The sequence below is a fragment of the Brachycentrus maculatus genome, unplaced genomic scaffold (assembly GCF_059751285.1).
Source record: "Brachycentrus maculatus isolate JH-2025_06_01 unplaced genomic scaffold, ASM5975128v1 h1tg000055l, whole genome shotgun sequence".
In the NCBI taxonomy this organism is placed as follows: Eukaryota; Metazoa; Arthropoda; class Insecta; order Trichoptera; family Brachycentridae; genus Brachycentrus; species Brachycentrus maculatus.
Window position 1 is genome coordinate 3,637,030 of NW_028280809.1, and position 12,160 is coordinate 3,649,189.

Sequence of the window (12,160 nt, forward strand, 5' to 3'; positions counted from 1 at the left end):
GTGGAAGAGGCGAAGAATGTTTGCAAAGACAGAGTGGTGGGGCGTTCTATTTTCTCTACCTACCTCTGAGGAGAAGCGGCGTGATGGTTAGTCAGTTAGTTAGTCAAAAAGTAAAGTCGAGGCATATCGCTAATTTGCGACTAGCGTCACATCTCAAAATTTGTGACTTTAGAAGACGCACATCGTCAACTATCGGCATTTGTACATTTTCCGCTATGTGTTATCATCGAGCGAAACACACTGATCTTTATTGACGTTATCGAAGTAGTGGTTGTTGACACCTCCGACATTGAACAAGATACAGAAAAAAACATTTAAAAAAATCTCTAATATACTCGATTAGTAAATACGCATACTGGTGACGATAAGTCTCGTCGAAAAATGCCTTAGGCACGCAGTCTAGAGACTAGAGTACACATACGTACATACATAGCCAGATCTAGTCAAGTTAGACTGACCGCTGATTAGTGATTATCCATCAATTCGTAGCGGCTCTGACGATATGTTTCTCAGACCAAATGCTCGCAAACACTCATTTTTCATAGATTTATATTATCCACTGACACTTCGTGATGGAATTGCATTTTTAATTTATTATTAGATTAAAACCAATATTTTTAGCTTTTCCACTTTTTTATTTGACCAGCGACCGGGTTTCGTCGTTACCGACATCACCAGTCTGATGATGTCGGTAACGACGAAACCCGGTCGCTGGTCAAATAAAAAAGTGGAAAAGCTAAAAATATTGGTTTTAATCTAATAATAAATTAACTCATTTTTCATAGCTCCAAAACTGTTCAATGCATTCCACGAAGACTATGTGATAGACACTAATTATCTAAACTATAACTTATTTGTTAAAAAACAGATCTAAGTATTGTAGCTTTTTCTTAAAAACTTTCAACTCATATCGTACATACTTAATGTATTTTTTTCATAAAATGATTAAGGAAACACTCGTTTTTATACCACTTGAGTTAATTAATGACTACTAGTTTCGGAAACTAAACTTCGATCGTCAGAAATAAAAAACCTAAATTCTAATAATAATTTATTAAATAATATATTGTTTCTAAATTCTTCACCTTGGCTTTCCATTTTTCCTTTATTTTCAAACTCCGCCCCTTGACTAACCCCTCTCGTTATTTATAGTTTTTTATTTATTTTATATTTTTGTTATTATTCAGACCTGACGATGGAAGTTTAGCTTCCGAAACTAGTAGTCATTAATAAACTCAAGTGGTATAAAAACAAGTGTTTCCTTAATCATTTTAACCTGTCCTATCACAAAGTAAATGCCGAAACAATAAATAAAATACTTTAGTCATATTCATTTTTTGATTTTTTGATTCCTGTTAAAATCATACATTTCTAGTTTATATTAGCACTTTTATACTTACGTAGCCCTGTGCACACAATGGTGCACAGGGCAGCGCATCAAATAGACTTTTACTTAATTGTTAATTATATGAAAGCATCACGTATCATTTCAAGGTTAATTAAATATATTTTAAGTACTATAATTTAATAAAAAATATTTATTAAATGAATATTAGAGTGAAAAACTTTTTTTTAACCCCCTCGAAAATCAAACTATAAAATAGCGGTCTTATTTTGAAAGCATATTTTAACTAAGAGAATTCTAGTTGGTTTGTAATACTAAAAATTATTTTATAAATAGGTAAGTATATCAAAATTTTATTTTATCGACAGGAATATTCCTTGAGTACTTAAATAAAATCAAAAGATTTTTTTTGAATTTCAAGTATTCAATTACTCAATTATTATTACTTGTATATTAGTTGCGAACCGAAAGCCATCGTGACATTGAAGTGATTAATGTTTTCACGTAATTTGTCGTTTGGGATAATTGAATCATTTCATCGGGTCGTAAATACTATGGATTACTAGTTAACAATTTGTCTTTCGTGAAATACCAAAATTGGAAGCAAGTACAGGGTCCGCCAAATAACTTTTTTTTTTTGAAAATGCTATAAAAAACATCGAGTGTAGCTTCGGCTGTGTGGCACGTAGCGCCGTCCTGTTGAAACCAAATGTTGCCAATATCCTCCTCTTCAATTTTTGTGAACAAAAATCCGTTCAACATGGCCCGATAACGATCGCCATTGACTGTAACGGCCACTCCTTGCTCATTTTCAAAGAAAAATGGCCCAATTATGCCTCTGGACCAAAATCCGCACCAAACAGTGACTCGTTTTGGGTGTACCGGCTTTTCAATGTATGCGTGCGGGTTTTCTGTGCCCCAAATACGACAATTTTGCTTGTTTACATACCCGCCAAGATCAAAATGAGCTTCATTCGAAAAGATGATTTTTTTGGCAAAATCGGCATCTTCTGTAAGTCGATCGCAGGCCCACTCAGCGAAGCGAAAACGCATTGGATGGTCAGTTGGCTTCAACTCCTGAACCAATTGGACTTTGTATGGCGTCATACCAAGGTCTTTATGCAAAATTCGTCTCAATGATGTCTCCGAAATGTTCAATTGTTGAGAACGACGGTGAATTGATGTTGATGGCGCTTCACGCACACTTTCTGCCACAACATCGATATTCTCGGGTGTACGCACTGTTTTTGGCTTTTCACGCTTTGGTTTATCGATGAGGATGCCAGTTTCTTTCACTTTTTTCACAAGATAACGAACATACGGAGCTGACGGTGCTTCTCTTCTTCCAAAAACCGTACGCAATTTTCGCACACATTCTGCAACATTACCATGATTTTCAAAGTAATGTCGCAATATTTCCCAGCGTTGTTCAAGCGTATACACAACCATATTCGCTCAGCGGAAGGATAAAACTAATTATCTGTCAAATCAGACATGAGCTAAGTGTTACCATTCACGAAATAAGCACTAGTTGAAAAAAAAAACTTTAGATGGCGGACCCTATACTACTTGAATAAATTATGACGCCACAAGTTTTGTAGCACAATTTATTAGTGTGGTATCACGCCACAAAACCAGGGTCAAACAAGGCGCCATCTTGAGTCCAAAATATTGGGGATAAATAATTAATATAATTAAACACTTCAGACATGGGCGATCTAATTGAAAGAAAACGAATGAAATAACGGCTTCTTTAAAATAAGTCGTTACTTAGATCCTTTTTGTTGGATTCGATCATTTGATAATAAGCTAACGCCAATCAGTGCGAAATTTTGGTTCTGTATTGCTTATTTCTAGCTCCTTATATATCGCTTACTCCTTTCAAGAACATCATAAATCAAAAATAGTCAATTTTTAGCTGTGCATGTTTTCGGAATGGCCAGAAAATGTACTATATCTCAGCAAAAGAGGCATATTTAAACTTAATATTTACCCGCTACAGGGCAGAAAGTGTTGTTTTTGCATTTTGAAGAAAAGGTATTATTTAATTATTTTTTTAAATGTACTAAATATTTTTAAAATGGAGAAAAAACCATCAGGTTTTACCTAAAAAGATCAGTTGCACTGTAAAAAGTTCAATACGTGGCTTGATATTTATTTTTAATATATTGTACTATATTTTTAAACTTTAAAAACGTTCTCCTGAAAAATCGAGTTTTTTTTTAATTTTTGACGTTCTTGAAAGGAGTGAGCGATATGTGAAGAAAAAGAAAATGTAAATAATAACTCCCCAAATGGGTAGCCGAAAACAAACTGCATTTTATTTTACAAAACAACACCTAAGTACTTATATAGTTTTTTCTGCTTAAATTTTACGTGACCATTTACCGGGTTTCGTCATCACCGATATGATGACTCACCAGTTTGATGATGTTGCTAACGAGGAAACCTGGTTAACTGGCCAAATAAAATGAAAGAAGAAAAAAACTATTTGGTTGTTGTTTTATTAAATCTGTAGAAGATTTATATAAAACACGATTTTAAAATAAACTCTTTAGGATTGATTATCAAAATTACAGATCTCATTTTTAAAAAAAACTAAAATCATATATTATACATTTTTAGAATATTAAATATATCGTAGTCGTACAGGAGAAAGTGACCAACTAACAAACCGTAAAATGTTCAGGAGGACCATCGAAGTCACTTTTGCTTGACAAGATAACAAACATCAATGCAGTTTGTCATTTTTAACAAGTCAATATATTATACTTCCAAGTTTAAAATCCATTGGGATTTTTTCAGGGCAATATTAAGCTAGTAAGATATCAAATAGTCAATGATCACGTTTTTGTAAAAAATGCACTTGGCCACTTTCCCCTGTATGACTACGATTTACCCGCTACAGGGCAGAAAGTGTTGTTTTTGCATTTTTAAGAAAAGGTATTGATTGTTTAACTTTTTTTTTAAATATGCTAAATATTTTTCAAATGGAGAAAAAACCTTCAGGTTTTACCTAAAAAGATCTGTTGCACAGTAAAAAGTTCAATAAGTGGCTTGATATTTATTTTTATATAAATATCAAGCCACTTATTGGCAATATTAAACTAATAAGGTATCAAATAGTCAATGATCACGTTTTTGTAAGAAATGCACTTGGTCACTTTCTCCTGTATGACTACGATATATCAATATTAATAATGTAGAAATGTTTTACAAACATTTTCCTACAAAGATGTCTGAAAAAATGTCTTTGAACTTTATTATTTCATCCTTTAAGTAGGTTCTTGAGATATTTTTCTTTCAAAGAGGGCCCCTCGTGTTTGAAGATCTGTATAATGCTTATATGTAGCATGGTATTATGAGTAGTCACAATTGCGTCACCACGATTTGCATAATAATACCTGTAATATGTATGCTTTAAACAGCCTTGTGATCAGACGAGAAATGTCTATCAAACAAAATACATGCTTCCATCTATTTTTTGCGTGTAGCTGCGTATTATTGTTTGAAGTATTTCAATGGCAATCGAATAGTATCAGATCACTACATACGGTTGAAGTTGTTAGAATTTTTAATATTGCATCTTTCTCTGCGTTAGAAGTGGTAAAAAGTTGTCCATTCCAAGATGGCCGAAAAAGGGTACTAAGGTGCGTTTACATTATGCAGCAGAATAGCTATGCAGCCGAGATATATGGCTCTGCTACAAGCCTGATTATAAAGTTGGATTTAGGACCGATATAGCTTGATAAGGAGTATCTGACGGTTGCCGGTAAACACCAAATAAAATACGTATTAATTTGGCATTCGAACTCTGTATAATGCTACGATATAATCTATTATGTCTAATATTGATCAAAATATGATTTGCGATTTTTAATAACTTATTTCGTGTAATTATCAAACTGTGGCAAATTAAACCAATAATAGTCAAAACAACAAAAAAATATTTTCACAAAAAGCTTATAAACCAAAGATATTGGAAATGTGTGTTTGAACTCGCAATTATAGAAAAAGTAATCACTACGTAAAGGAAGACTCCGCCTTTATGGACTGCTTTACACAAATTTTGTATTCAAATACGAGTATCTAGTTTTTCGACCGTTTGATAATGGCTTCGCAAGGCGAAAAAAAAAAAAAAAAAAATTTCAGTAAAATCGTCATCTTGCTTGGATTTATATTCATATAACTTAGAGAATGCTTTAATAATAATGCTTTAATAATAACAAAACCCTTATCCGCACCCCAATGGTGCATAGGGCACTGCGTCATACAAACACAGTGTTATCTTGATCGTTTACACATGAAGGAAAGGTGATCAGCCCTCCGCTTAAGGTACCAGTCCAGGGTAATATTGAATAAATATGACAGTGAAAAAATCAGTTATATTTATTTTACCCCCCTTGGGAATCGAACCCGGGACCTCCAGAACGGTAGCCAAGAGAATGCTTTACCCAAGTAATATAAACCCGGCTATATATAGCTGTTATACATAATGTAAACATACTTTAACACTTGCAAATACTAATCTCGAACGTATGAATATTTTAAACAATATGATGAGTTATGTTACTATTTCTTCTATTACTGGCAATAAGCTTAGGAAAAAAAATCTGATCTATATTTTTGTTAAAGATCAAATCAATGATAAAATAAATACTTCACAGATAAGTCCAGATTAAACAGAATCGGATAATTGCTGATTTAACGTTTTTCTACTGTTATAAGACCTTTTTAATGATTTTTTATGATGTATATCTATTTGTCCGCCTCCGTAGTGTAATGGTCAGCACGCTCGGCTACCGTTCTGGAGGATCCGGGTTCGATTCCCAGGGGGGGTAAATTAAATATGAGTGATTTTTTCACTGTAATATTTATTCAATATTACCCTGGACTGGTACCTGAAGCGGAGGGCTGATCACCTTTCCTTCATGTGTAAACGATCAAGATAACACTGCGTTTATATGACGCAGTGCCCTATGCACCATTGGGGTGCGGATAAGGGTTTTATTATTATTATTATTATTATATCTATTCTGCTTATTAATCCCGATATTTGAGTTTAGTATATAACAGTAATCAAGCTCAACAATGTCTAGAGGTATGTAAGTTTCGCAATAGCCACTAAGATTCATTATGCTGATAACATTTAAACATTTCAAGAGAAAAACATTATAATAAATGCTTTATTTATAATAATTACCGGAAATAATTGTACCAGGAACCCATATCATGATGACGTTATCCCGAAGTTGAAGATAATTACGTAATGCTCAACGAATTGCTGCAAAACAAGGAACCAGTGCGAGCATTTCGGGGTTTGTCGGCCACGACCGACATAAAACTGTATTATCCGGGGAACACGTGGCCATAATGAATTATGATTATGAATTTAACTATAATAAATGAGACTTTTGTCATTTTATCGGGTAATCTCTTTGGCTGTATTGTATTCTCTAGCAGTACCGATTTTTTATTCGGGGACTTCCTATAAGGGGAACATATTATTAGAGTATAATACAGTCAAGTGCTTAAGGATGTACTCTCAAATATACAACTCAGTACGCGGCCTACAATGCGATTTACCGCTGTTTGTTTTTTTCTTCTTCATATAAACTCAAAACCGTTAGTGTTATATATATTTTATATGTATACTCATAAGGCTGAAAGGAAGTGTTATATTTGTACATATATATTTTTTGTCCGCCTCCGTAGTGTAATGGTCAGCATGCTCGGCTACCGTTCCGGAGGTCCTGGGTTCGATTCCCAAGGGAGGTCAAATAAATATTGACTGATTTATTCACTGTAATATTTATTCAATATAACCCTGGACTGGCTGGCTGAAGCGGAGGGTTGATCACCTTTCCTTCATGTGTAAACCATCCAGATAACACTGCGTTTATATGACGCAGTGCCCTATGCACCATTGGGGTGCGGATAAGGGTTTAAAAAGAAATAATAAATAAAAAAATAAAAAATATTTTTTATGAATCGAAAATTGTAAAAAAAGGTAAAATACGGGTATCACCCACGAAAAAATTAAGCTTGGTTCTAATTCATCCGAGTTTTGTAAATTGGCTAACGGCTCGAATAATGAAGCATTAATTTGTACGAATACATTAGCAAATATGGGTCAATTCCACAATACCACAAGTGCCACAACAAAGAAACAATAGTCATAATATTGTGTTTATATAATGTTCGCAAACTGTGATATTCACCTCCGACATAAGCGAAAGAAACTAATGCACGTCGGAGTCATGTTACGTTGGGTGTCATGCGGACAGACTATACACAAGGGACGTGACGCATCAGAAATATTTGCGCTAATTGAGAACGGAATCGATAGCAAAACATACGTTCGTAGTTCAGGAAAGGTTATCAAATAGACTATTAGGACCAGAGATACGAAATAACGAGATATTCGATGTCGAATAAGAAATTAAAGTAAGAAGAAATCAGGTGAGACAAATCATTAATGCGCAGGATCTTTACATGCACGAATTGGCCATATCGTAGTCATACAGGAGAAAGTGACCAACTAACAAAACGTAAAATATCCAGGAGGGCCATTTATGTCACATTTACCTGGCAAGAAAATAAACATCAATGCAGCTGGTCATTTTTAACAAGTCAATATATTATACTCCCAAGAATAAAATCCTTTGGGATTTTTTTAGAGCAATATTAAGCTAGCAAGATATCAAATAGTCAACCATAATGTTTTTGTAAAAAAATGCAGTTGGTCACTTTCTCCTGTATGACTACGATATACAAAAGGAATATCAAACAAAGTCTTACCAAATTATCTTTAAATAGAACCTACAATATATACTAATAAAGGATAATCAAAAGACAACGAAAATATTTATTTTAATGCATTTAATAAATTAAGTCCATAAAACGGGTAGCACGTTTTACGATTTTGACTTGAATCTGAAATTTTCGTATCGTCTTGCTCCCTATACAACATTTTAATGTAGGTATGCATATTATTTAAATCTAGGTTCGACTATATTACGGGTTTCTGTTAATATTGTCCATAAATATAAATTAATACTATTAAAATATTATACTGTGACAAACTTTGTAGGTATTTTATTTTTTATTATTTATACGGCAGTTTTTTAAATATTATTTAGGACGAAACGTGTGATTGGACATACGTATGTTGTTTTTTTATTAAATTATTATTGTTCAAAATCATTTTTTAAATTTTCAATGCCCACCAAGGACTAGTGACTCATTTCGTCTTCGTATAAGGGGTCATAACTCATAACAGAAGCAGCGGGGAAGGTATTCCGATCCTTTGCGAAGCAGCAAAATACCACCAGAAAATGATTGCGACGGGCGTACATAGAAGCGTTACGCTCGCAGACGTATGTACATGAGGAAAAAAACAATCCGTGCACGCGTGAAAGCGACAAATATGCGAAAATACCGGCAGATCGATTCGACGGAAATATCCGCCAAGCGAGACACAATACGGCGGGCATCGATCGCGACAAGCCAAGGGACAAAGTTTACAAGCGACAGCCACGAAAAGCCATAGACAACGTTCACGCCATTAGGTGCGGGTTACCTTCTGTATCGTATCCTAAGGGCCAATCGGCCGAGTTTATACGTCTGCAACACCACAGGGACATTGCGCATTTAGTACCGGTGGCTTCGTGATTAGGTGATAAGGCGGATGTGGCGGTTGATGGTGGCTCCCTGACCCGCTCTAGGCGGCAGGGCTTGCGGTTGTGGGCCCGGGACAGGGCTGCCAACTGCCAACTGCCAACGAGGGATGCGCGCGCCGAAGTGGTTCGCCGAACAGCTGTTCGATTCAGTCGAGATAGCGGGAATCTGCTAACTACAGACGTCCAGACGCGTAAATAACAATATACTATAGGGTGTACGACCTTAAGGAACTCACTGCACTTTAGCAGTTTACAAGCTAGTACGAGTAAAGGTATACAACTCCGAGTCCCTATATTTTACAGCTTTTCCCCATTTTTTTCTATCTTTTCATCTCCATTTTATTTTTCATGTATATGCGAAGGTCCTCTTCAAAAAGTTACATTTCCAATATTGCACAAAAAATCCTTTAAATAAAAATCTGTTCTGTTTACTGTATTATATCAAAATATTTATCAAAGTTGCGACAAAACGTGACCAATCCTGTGTTGAACCAATATGAAATCATTAAATCGCACCAAAACTTAACAATTTTACAAGCATATTCCTGATTACTTAAAATCATTTATAATGGAAATGTAAAGTTTTGGCGAGGACCTCCACATGTCCTTAATATATTTTTTCATTCATATGCCCCTTAATCTTATAATATCCTTCACACTGCACAATACCCAGAAATACGTTAATCGAAGAAATTCAATACATAATTAATTTCATTGTGAGGTAAGGTCTTTTAAGGTAGATTGCGTTAGCGAGGAGGTTTTATGTTTAAACTACGTGTATGTACACATTTGAAACGCATGGCATATATGATAAAGATAATATGGCTAATAATAGATATCTTCAGGAGCCGTTCAATGATTAAAAGGTATTTCACTATTTGTTTACATAATATTAGAAAAATGTGCATCATCTCGTACATTTTTGTTCATATTAAACAACGTTTTATCCATTTCATTTTAAACTATTCAGGCAGTAATGAATTGAGATATATTATAATCGTTCCAACATTTTGTAACAAGAATTTCATCGATTTTTCTTGTTGATTTTCAGCAAATTATAAGTCAAGCATAGAGCCTCTCGATCAAACAATGAAAGGCAAAATAAATACATTTCCAATCCGAGCTATTGAGTGAAACAGTTGAACAAATAAAAGAATTCGAGTTCAGACAACAAAGAATTTTCCCGTTCGTAAGTACGCACTTCAACATACACGTGTTTCAGTCGACGTTATTTAATGTATCGATTGGGATAAGAATTGATATGTAAAATTGCTAGCGTAAGAGTTGGTAGACTACATTACATCTCTAATTTTTGTGATGTCGGCCACAATAGGGGAATGTATTGACCATATCGGCGCTTTACTAGTTTTAATTTTCTTGTATAGTATTGTAACAGTTTTCTTCTTGAAACCCTTATCCGCACCCCAATAGTGCAAAGGGCACTACATCATATGAAAGCTGTGTTATCTTGATCGTTAACACATGATAGAAAGGTGATCAGCTCTCCGCTTCAGGTACAGGGTTATATTGAATAAATATTAGAGTGAAACGATCATTTACATTAAGGGTTATAAGGGTAAGAAGAAGAATCTGAACTAAACGGGGTGAAATAAAAATGTTTGGAAATCAATATGCCAAGAACTCTTTATAACTCCTTGGTGCGAAGTAGACTCGAGAGTGGCTCGATGATTTGGAGACCACATGAGCTTAAGTACTGTCTTATGGTAGAGAAAGTCCTACATGAGAGAGTACGGCTATTATCCTTGGCTCTACCCGACCGAGTTTCTCCAGGGTATGCTTGACTCAAAAGTTTAGAGACTAGAAGGAATGTGTATTTGATTACGCATTTTTATCGATTATTGCGCGGTATGATCGATAATCCTGAAATTATCCGGAGCATTGGTCTGTATGTTCCCGATAGTTACCTAAGACAGCGTTGGCATAGATTATTTCACATTCCTATATACAGGACCAACCTGCCGACGGTTATGACTGAAGGAAGAGCTACCGCTATGTTGAACATTACCACATTGATTATTGATCTGTTCCATGTGTCCGAAGGAGTTTTCCGAAGCGGGATTCTTCTACACCTTTAAGTCTTGTTGCTTACATTAAATATAGTTTATTATGTATATAACATACGATATTTAAGGCGTATATATTAAAAGTATATAGTTATAGGTATTTTTTCAAACCAGTAAAACATCAACCGATAGCTCGATTTTAAGATAATGTAAACATTTATGTGTATTTTTTATAAGCTGTTCGATTAGCCTGTACCTATAAATAGATGTCGGATAAATATTAAACAAATCTCTGGAAATCGGACATAGTATTTCTGGCTGAAAACAAATTGTTTTCAATCTGACACTAGGATACCGGTGTTTTATTTTATTATTGTTTTATTTTAGATAAACATTTATTGCTTAATGTTGTTAAAACAAAACGATTTATCTACAAGTGAGATGTAGGAAAACCAAAAGTAAGTAAGGAAAAATAATTTCATTAATTGATTTTACAGTCACTTTGCGGTAAAATCTATCCATTTCTAATTAATTTAAGTTTTACTAATTAAATACCACTATTTCTTAAAATCTACTGTTATATTATCATCATACGGTGTTCGAAAATGATGCGGAATAAATCGAAACACGTGTCGCAGTAGATTTTAAGAAATCGAGGTATTTACTTAGTAAAACTTCAATAAAAAGGAATAATAAACAAGATTGTTTAAAAAATAGGCTGTGTTATGTGACAAAATGAGTTTACAATTAATATATACAATTTAGTATTGAATAATCGAATCCAATCACCGTACTCAGTAATGACTTCTTCACCGAATCCTAAAGTAGTTATTTGGTTCGTTATTGGATTCGATCATTCAACGCTAATCAGAGCGTAAATTGGAATGCGCATTGTGCATTTCTACTTCTTGATATATGACAATATGAAATTAAAAAGTTCAGTAAGAAAAAAATATAAAACTGAGAAAAAGTAACATATACTGTGTACCAAATCTCGATCAAGTAACCAAAAAAGTCACGTATACCACTAGGCACGTCTATATTACAAATCACCTCAGGGGACATTTATATACCGAGAAAATTACACGTACAGTATGACATTGAAATGA

General features: G+C 34.2%; 1 protein-coding gene across 26 annotated transcripts in view; it reads right to left on the minus strand.

Moving 5' to 3' along the window:
• Positions 1-12,160, minus strand: part of ens (MAP7 domain containing protein ensconsin) — a 290,307-nt gene that overhangs the window by 224,867 nt on the left and 53,280 nt on the right. The gene's annotated exons all lie outside the window — the stretch shown is intronic.